This window comes from Heterodontus francisci, chromosome 10, assembly GCF_036365525.1.
Source record: "Heterodontus francisci isolate sHetFra1 chromosome 10, sHetFra1.hap1, whole genome shotgun sequence".
NCBI classification, from domain to species: domain Eukaryota; kingdom Metazoa; phylum Chordata; class Chondrichthyes; order Heterodontiformes; family Heterodontidae; genus Heterodontus; species Heterodontus francisci.
Genome location: NC_090380.1, coordinates 38,510,277 through 38,519,924, shown reverse-complemented (window position 1 = coordinate 38,519,924; position 9,648 = coordinate 38,510,277). Strand labels below are relative to the sequence as shown.

The following is a 9,648-nucleotide window of genomic DNA, read 5'->3' as shown; positions in this document are numbered from 1 at the left end:
AGCAGAACCCTGAGCTTCCGGTTGCTTGCCATTTCAACACTCCCCCCTGCTCTCATGCTCACATCTCTGTCCTGGGATTGCTGCAGCGTTCCAGTGAACATCAACGCAAGCTCGAGGAACAGCATCTCATCTACCGATTAGGCACACTACAGCCTGCCGGACTGAACATTGAGTTCAATAATTTCAGAGCATGACAGCCCCCCATTTTACTTTCATTTTTAGTTATTTTTTCTTCCTTTTTTTTTACATTCCTTTTTTACATTTTTTACAATCTTTTTTTGCATTTATTTCATTTCATCTTAGTTTGTTGAGTTTGCTTACCCAGTTTTTTTCAGGTTGTTTTTCTTCAGGTTTGCACTTGCTGCTGTTCAATATTCAGTGTATTCACACCTAATCTGTACTAATGCCTTGTCTTTCAACACACCATTAACATATTGTTTGCCTTTTCTCCGTGACCTTTTGGTCAGCTATGTGGCCTGGTCCAATCTGTACCTTCTCCTTTGTTATCTCTTGCCCCACCCCCACCTCACTTGTTTATAATCTGTGACTTTTCTAATATTTGTCAGTTCCGAAGAAGGGTCACTGACCCGAAACGTTAACTCTGCTTCTCTTTCCACAGATGCTGCCAGACCTGCTGAGTGATTCCAGCATTTCTTGTTTTTGTTTCAGATTTTCAGCATCCGCAGTATTTTGCTTTTATTTTAAGGCATAGAGGGATATGGAATTAATGCAGGCAGGTGGGATTAGTATAGATAGGCATTATGGTCGGCATGGACGCGGTGGGCCGAAGGGCCTGTTTCTATGCTGCACGACTCTATGACTCTATGACATATTTTGGCAATTTTCCACATTGTTGAGTAGATGCCGGTGTTGTAGCTAAACTGGAGCAGCTTGGCTAGGGCCCAAGTTTGACTTCTTTTGATGTTTCCCGTGTGTTTGACTTATGTTGTGCTTTTATTATGATTGCTCTTTATGGCACTGACTGCCACATCCAATGTGCCTGCAGCAGCTTGTTGGCTAATTTTAGGTATTAAGTGTTTCACAATATGTTACCTCTTTAGTAAAATGAGAACACTAAGAACACAGATGAGACATTGCCTTGCTACGATGTTCTGAGCTGAACAGTTTGCATTGTTCCTCTATGATTGGGTGTACACTTCTCCAATTCCACACGAACAGCAATCTGCTAAAAAGTATTGCTTCTGAATGACTCAGTGGAAGCCTTTTAACAGACACTGTGTCGTGGTGAGCAAAATGTTTCCTTTCTTCAATCATTTTTGTTAAGCAAACATAATGAAAAATATGCATTTTGATCCTAATCGGCAACAATTTTGGTTGTAAGTGGCTACAAATATAACTTATTAGTCTTTTTATAGTACTATGAGAGAATATGAAATCATTGTGTTGCAATCCTTACGATGATCCAGCCAGTTATATAGTCATAATTTATCGGACACTTTGATTCAGGAGACAATTGATATTGAGCATTGGTGTAAATCAATGGAACTTTCCTGTTTCAAATCATAAGAATCTGTCATTAAATGGTTATATAAATGTCGGTAGGAAAGTCAGCATAGCAACAATTTTTAAAATAGGCTCTGTTGCTGCTTTCCGGGAGAGGTTTTCTGCTATTGCTGCAGTATATCTGTTTCTCTATGTTAGAGGAATGTGGGGTATACACACGTTATTTAGTACATAAATGTTGACTTAAAAGGAAGATGACTCTCGCCTTTTTCTGTTAATTGAGGATTAGAAGATGCAAAGGCCTTGTGGTAATAAAAATAGTTAATATTGATTGCTGAACATGCAATTATGGGCTGTTACATGTACAATTGCCCCAGGCTTCTGAAAGGTTCATTGTAAAGAGGCCTGTGATCTCTTTGGAAATAATTAACGCCACTCTGTTTTTAAATCTTAATTTGCATGAGGAAAGGTGAATTACATCATGTGATAACAGCATACTTCATATTATATTGGTACGCAGTGAGTGATCAGGAAGCTAAAAGTTTCAGCATTGCAATTTTAAACATAGAATTAATCAGAGCACTTCTCGTCAGACACATTTATGTTTCTAGATCTTAAGAATTGTAATCCTTCCTTATAATGTTTAATCTTTGAAAATAATGTGATATCTGTCCCACCAGGTGAAGACTTTCAATTACTATGACAGCTTTGCTTTGTTCTCAGTGGTATGAAAATGTTATCAGAAAGCCCGAGAGCCAATCTTTGAAGCTTTCGAAAAACTTGATTAATAGAGATGTCATTGCAATGAATCAAAGTGAAATTGATTTGCTTTATCTGATAAGAAACTCCTTATCTTGCATTAGCTGGCATGGACATCAAAAAGAAGAAACATTTCCTAGTTTGCTGCATTGCTCTATATTTCTATATATTCTATAGGGTTTATTGGCCATGTAAAGCTTTTCGTCACTGACACAGCCCAAAGTTACAAAAGAGAACTGTAAGATAGTAAAGGATAAAATTGGTTTGACCAGCTTTTCGGGTGCAGCAGTTATGTGGCATGCCCGCACTGGTTCGAGTGGAGGTAGGCAGCAGACCAATTTGATGAAGACACCTCATTTACCTGATGGTAGCATGGGGCTGAGTGGCTCCTGCACTGCTGATTGCCTGACCGCTCAGAAGGGAGCTGAGTAGTATGATGCTGACAGCACATGGTGCAGTCAGCCTACTGTTCTTAAAGGCAGTCTGTCTCTCTTAAAGGAAAGCTGCACTGAATTACAAGAGACTGATGCAGAATACTATTGCTACCATTCTAAACAAAGAAAATGAAACACCAGGGCAGAGAGGGAACTCCAGAGTCACGGATGTGGCAGTGGAGATCTTAGTGGTGGAGATTAACAGGAGGATTGATGCCATGGTTCCACGAGATACAGGAAATCCTCAAGGACTAGACTAAGAAGGGAGTGGGAGCAGGTGGCCAGGGAGGTCAACTCCTAGAGTTTGGACCTGAGGGCCTGACAGCAGTGCTGCAAGATGTCTAATAACCTCATGCGGGTGGTCAAGGTCAGTGAATGCATCTTCACATGACATATTGTACACACTACTCCACCTGTCTCTCATGCTGCTCAATGCATTACAAACCTATCACTCACCCAACAGCAGTCCCTGGAACTCAGGACTCAGACATAATATCCAGAAAGTCCACTTCACCCTCACACGCCTACCACTGCCATCAGCGTCACACCCACCTCTCGCTGTCAACCCATACCTCCAGCAATTCAACTATGGCAGGTACATCACCCAAACACAGTAGTACACAATCACTGACAATCTTCGCTCTCTGTTGCAGGACAAAGTGGCACACAGCAGCACTACTGATCCAAATTTCACGCCCTAAACATTTTATTGTTTTGGAACAGATGTGATAAAGTTAAGTAAGGTAGGGTCATTTGTTCTGTCTTCTGGTAGGGAATATTCCATCTGTTGGAGAGATGAGTGAATTAAATTGGACCATGTGGTGTCTGTTTTTCAAGCACAAAGCAGCCTCCCAAGGCTAGAAAATGGCAAACAGGAAGTGTGTGCACACTCTGACTGGAAGTGAGCTACCTGCCATATTGGATAAGGGCAAACAAGAGACATCCTTTACCCATGCTTGAAAGAAACATTAGGTCCTTTGCATATGCAGATATGGGGGCTAATGTGTGCTGCAATGTTGGTTTTGCCTGATTCAGCCAGAAGGGAAACCAACTCGTAATGTCACTTACACGAAAAAACCTAAGTACTTACCACAATTACCATCCCGATCGCTGTCACTCCTGGATCCAAGATCCCAACCTCTAACTCGAGGCCCTGACCCCGACTATCTATGTCCCTCCCATTTGGGATCTCCAGGCCCTCCAACCCTAAATCTCCCTCCTTCTCCCACTGAATGCGATCCACTGTCCCTCAATGCCTGCCCAACTCCTAATGTCTGCCTCCCGAAGCAAGTCAGTTCCTGTCTCACCCCACCCAAGCCTCGTAAACCCAATCCTGTCACTTATCCATGGGCCACTGTACTAGCAAAGGCAAAAATTTGCAACATCTATCTGTTTCGCCTCCTCCCACAGCACATCTTCACTACATTCAGATCAGAAGCACAATAGCTGAGACTCCTCACTCCTCACCATTTGTGTGCAGGGCAATTAACCTGCACAGAGGGTGGGGATGGGGAAAGGGACATTCCTGAACTTATCCCTCGAGGTGTTCATAGAGGTGTTCAAAAATATGAGTGATTTTGATCGAGTAACTAGGAAGAAACCATTTCCACTGGCAGCAGGGTGAATAACGAACGTACACAGATTCAAAACAATTGACAAAAGAACCAGAGGTGAGATGAGGAAATGTATTTTTTACACAGCAGTTTGCTGTGACTGGAATGCACTGCCTGACAGGGTGAACGAAGCACATTGAATAGTAACCTTCAAAAATGAATTGGAAGAAGAATTGAAAAGGAAAAATTTGCAGAGGTGTGGGGAAAGAGCAGGATAGTGTTACTAACTGGATAGATCTTTCAGAGAGCTGGCACAGGCATGATGGGCCAAATGGCTTCCTGTTTTGTGCTGTATAATTCTATAATGGGTTAATTTTCATTTCTGGCATTGACTGGGTGGGCAATAGATAGATTGTTTGCTTCATTCTTCATGATAGAATTTTACATTATGTTTGAAAGTGATATTGTTCAATCTTAACAAAGGAAAGTACGAAAGGCTGTGGTAGATTGGGAAACTACATTAAAAGGTATGATGATAGACAGGCAATGGCTAGCATTTGAAGAATTAATACCTAGTTTACAACAAATTTACATTCCTTTGAGGCACAAAAACCCAACATGAAAGGTGATCCAACCATGGCTAACAAGAGAAGTTCAAGATTGTCTTAGATCAAAGGAAAAGGTTCATAAAATTGCCAAAATAAAGAAGTAAGCCTCAGGATTGGGAGCATTTTAAAATTCAGCAAAGCAGGACCAAGAAACTGATAAAGAAAGATAAAATAGAATATGAAAGTAAACTAGCGAGAAACATAAAAAGACGGTAAAAGCTTCTATCGGTATGTAAAAAGGAAAAGATTAGCAAAGACAAATGTGGGCCCATTACAGGCAGAGACAGGGGAATATATAGTAGGGAAATAAGGAAATGGCAGAGAAACTAAACAAATATTTTGTGCCTGTCTTCCCAGAAATATTAAAGAACAAAGGGACTAGTGAGAATGAGGAACTGAAAGAAATTAGTATTAGTTAAAAAGTAGTACTGTAGAAATTAATGGGACTGAAAATTGATAAAACCCCTGGACCTGATGATCTACATGCCAGGGTGTTGAAAGAGGTGGCTGTAGAGATAGCGGATGTGTGTTAGTGATAACTTCCAAAATTCTAGATTCTGGAACGGTTTCTGAAGATTGGAAGGTGGCAAATGTAACCCCATTATTTAAGAAAGGAAGGAGTGAGAAAATGGGGAACTACAGACCTGCTAACCTGACATCAGTAGTAGGGAAAAAGCCAGAATCTATTATAAAGGATGTTATAGTAAGATACTGAGAAAATAATGGTAGGATTGGGCAGAGTCAACATGGATTTATGAAAGGGAAATCATGTTTGACAAACCTGTTGGAGCTTTTTGAGGATGTAACTAGCAGAATAGATATGGGGGAGCTAGTGGTGTATTTGGATTTTCCAAAGACTTTCAATAGGTCCCACACAAGAGGTTGGTAAGCAAAATTAGAACACATGGGATTGGGGGTAATATACTGGCATGGAGTGAGAATTGGTTATCCTGACAGAAAACAGAGAATAGGAATAAACGAGTCATTCTCAGGTTGGCAGGCTGTGACTAGTGGGGTACCACAAGGGTCAATATTTGGGCCCCAGCTATTCACAATCCATATCAATGATTTGGATGTGGGAACCAAATGTAATTCTTCTAAGTTTGTTGATGACACAAAACTAGGTGGGAGCGTGAGTTGTGAGAGGATGCAAAGAAGCTTCAGGGGGATTTAGACAGGCTAAGTGAGTGGGCAAGAACATGGCAGATGGAATATAATGTGGAAAAATGTGAAGTTATCCACTTTGGTAAATGCAGAATATTTCTTTAATGGTGAGAGATTGGGAAGTGTTGATATCCAAAGGGTCTTAGGTGTCCTTGTTCATAAGTCACTGAAAGCTAGCATGCAGATGCAACAAGTAAATCAAGAAGGCAAATGGTATGTTGGCCTTTATTGCAAGAGGTTTTGAGTACAGGAGTAAAGAAGACGTGCTGCAATTGTATAGAGCCTTGGTGTATTATATATAGTTTTGGTCTCCTTACCTAAAGAAGGATATACTTGCCATAGAGAGAGTGCAACGAAGGTTCACCAGACTGATCCCTGGAACAGCAGGATTGTGAGGAGAGATTGAGGAGACTGGGTCCGTATTCTCTAGAGTTTAGAAGAATGAGAGGTGATCTCTTTGAAGCATACAAAATTCTTACAGGGTTCAACAGGATTAATGCAAGAAGAATGTTTCCCCTGGCTGGGCTGGGGTGGGTGGGGGGGGGGGGGGCTCTAGAATCAAGGGACACAGTCTCAGAATAAGAGGTAGGTTATTTACGACTGAGATGAGGAGGAATTCCTTTTCTCAGCGGGTGGTGAATTCTCTATCCCAGAGACTGTGGAGTCTCAGTCATTGAGTATATTCAAGGCAGAGATCAATAGATTTCTAGATATTAAAGATATCAAGGGATAAGGGGATAGTGCGGGAAAATGGTATTGAGGTAGAAGATCAGCCATGATCTTATTGAATGGTGGAGCAGGCTCGAGGGGCCAATGACCGCCTTCTGCTCCTATTTCCTATGTTCCTGTGTTCTCCTAATGGCATCATTCAGAGGTCCGGTTCATTTCCTTGATTGGGCCTCATTTAGATGCAGCAGGCAATCTACCAGTGCGAATAGTGCTGCTTATAGACAGCTCACTGTTTGAGAGGGTGGAAAGTCCAGCCATGCAGAGACTGAAGTAAGAGTGTAGCAGGGCTGATAAGATCAGGTGGAGGAGAGGTGGTTGACAGAGCAGAAGTCTGATGTGGCAGGGCAATGTAAAGCCCACACAAAGTAACAAGGAATTAAACTTAAGGAAGGTCTTAAGGCTTAAAGGTCCCAACAATAATGAAAAAAGTAATTGCCAGACCTACTTCCAGCTTTACCAACTGCAGCTTATGGTACCTTTAAGTAGTACTGAAAATGGCCACTTCCTGACCATGTTTGTGGGTAGGTTGAGGGCTGCAGCTGTTTCCTTGTCAGTTATAGATCCATTCTTTTAGTTACAAAGATTCCTGCTTCATAAAATACTACTATAATCTATGATTTTCTTTTCTTATCCCAAAAATATCAGGCCCACAGTTAGTAACAAACCTTCTTTTCCTTTGGCCTCCTTGTCTCCAGAGACAATGGGTAAGCACCTAGAGGTGGTCAGTGGTTTGTGAAGCAGCGCCTGGAGTGGCTATTCTAGAGTGACAGACTCTTCCACAGGTGCTGCAGAAAAAATTGGTTGTCGGGGCTGTTACATAGTTGGTTCTCCCCTTGCGCTTCTGTCTTTTTTCCTGCCAACAGCTAAGTCTCTTCGACTCGCCACTCTTTAGTCCCGCCTTTATGGCTGTCTGCCAGCTCTGGCGATCACTGACAACTGACTCCCACGACTTGTGGTCAATGTCACAGGATTTCATGTCGCGTTTGCAGATGTCTTTAAAGCCGAGACATGGGTGGCCGGTGGGTCTGATACTAGTGACGAGCTCGCTGTACAATGCATCCTTAGGGATCCTGCCATCTTCCATGCGGCTCACATGGCCAAGCCATCTCAAGTGCCGCTGGTTCAGTAGTGTGTATATGCTGGGGATGTTGGCTGCCTCGAGGATTCTGCGTTGGAGATACGGTCCTGCCACCTGATGCCAAGGATTCTCCGGAGGCAGCAAAGATGGAATGAATTGAGACGTCGCTCTTGGCTGACATATGTTGTCCAGGCCTCGCTGCCATAGAGCAAGGTACTGAGGACACAGGCTTGATACATTCGAACTTTTGTGTTCCGTGTCAGTGTGCCATTTGCCCACAATCTCTTTGCCAGTCTGGACATAGCAGCGGATGCCTTTCCATGCACTTGTTGAATTCTGCATCGAGAGACAGATTACTGGTGATAGTTGAGCCTAGGTAGGTGAACTCTTGAACCAATTCCAGAGCGTGATCGCCGATATTGATGGATGGAGCATTTCTGATGTCCTGTCCCATGATGTTCGTTTCGTGAGGCTGTTGGTTAGGCCAAATTCGTTGCAGGCAGCCTCAATCCTGTCGATGAGTCTCTTCAGCCACTCTTCTGTGTGACCTCGTCAGCAGACGTGGTCTCTTCAGACTACTAGCAAAGATCAGATGTCCACCAAAGCTACTAAGTATCATCACCTCATCCCATGACAATATGAAAGGCACAATTCAGCATAGCGGCGCCTCATCAGACCCCTTTCCTATCCTGAGTGGCGAGGAACAGGGCTGTGTTCTCGCACCCACACTGTTTGGGATCTTCTTTTCCCTGCTGCTCTCACATGCGTTCAAGTCATCAGAAGAAGGAATTTTCCTCCACACAAGATCAGATGGCAGGTTGTTCAACCTTACCCGTCTTAGAGCGAAGACCAAAGTACGGAAAGTCCTCATCAGGGAACTCCTCTTTGCTGACGATGCTGCATTAACATTCCACACAGAAGAGTGTCTGCAGAGACTCATCGACAGTAACAAGCCTGAACATAAAATATAGCATCCTTAATTTAGAAGCTTTGTTTTTCAGTTATAACATGCACTAGGCGAATTCTTGTTTATAACCTTATTTATTGTGGTCTCCTTTTACTTACTTTTTGCAGCTAAAAGACTTATAAAAGGAAAGACTTGTATTTATATAGCACCTTTCACAAGTTCAGGAAGTCCCAAAATACTTTACAGCCAGTGAAGTACTTTTTGAAGTGTAGTGCCTTTTGTAATGTATGAAACGCGGCAGCCAATTGTGCACAGTAAGGCCTCACAAACAACAACCTGTTAGTAGTGACATTGGCTGAGTGATAGATATTGGTTCAAACATTGGGGGAAACTCCCCTGCTTTTCTTCAAAATAGTGCCAAGGGATCTTTGTTCACCCACCTGAGAGGGCAGATGGGGCATTGATTTAACAACTCATCCAAAAGACAGTGCAACATTCCTACACTACTGAACTGGAGTGTCAGCCTAGATGTTGTAATGAAAGGTAGTTTTACCTTGTGCAAACCATTGTAAAGGAGTATAGATTTCAAAGAATCAATGGGATGGAGGCATTCTACTGGGCCCTACAGACTAGAAAGGTCCTATCCTGGTTCACCCCGGTGTTAAGAACCTGAAATGTGACACCGCCCTGGGCATGGAAAACTGAGGTCTACCATGTGCCCATTGCGCACTATGGGCGGAATTCGTGAGGTCATTTGGAACAGAAATGAAGGTGTTGGGGGACGGAGAATTGCGTTGGACATGCCTGCCCAGAAATCCAGTGTTGTGACATTGGTTGCAGATTTAGTGAGTGGCAGGAAAGCTCCAAGGCGGCGGGGACTATTTGAATTGCTGAACAAGCTGTTGGAATACATTAGCATGCAAGTGATCACAAGTCAATGAGAGAATTGGAA

At 42.7% G+C, this 9,648-nt stretch overlaps 1 protein-coding gene across 4 annotated transcripts in view; it reads left to right on the top strand.

Annotated features, from left to right (window-relative positions):
• The first annotated feature begins 1,115 nt into the window (after positions 1–1,115).
• LOC137374405 (toll-like receptor 8) overlaps positions 1,116–9,648 on the top strand; it is a 59,711-nt gene continuing 51,178 nt past the window's right edge. For 2 of the 4 annotated variants that reach the window (XM_068040466.1, XM_068040467.1), the window contains exon 1: positions 1,116–1,245. The gene's annotated coding sequence lies outside the window, so the exon portion shown is untranslated. The other 2 variants (XM_068040468.1, XM_068040469.1) reach the window with 2 other exon arrangements.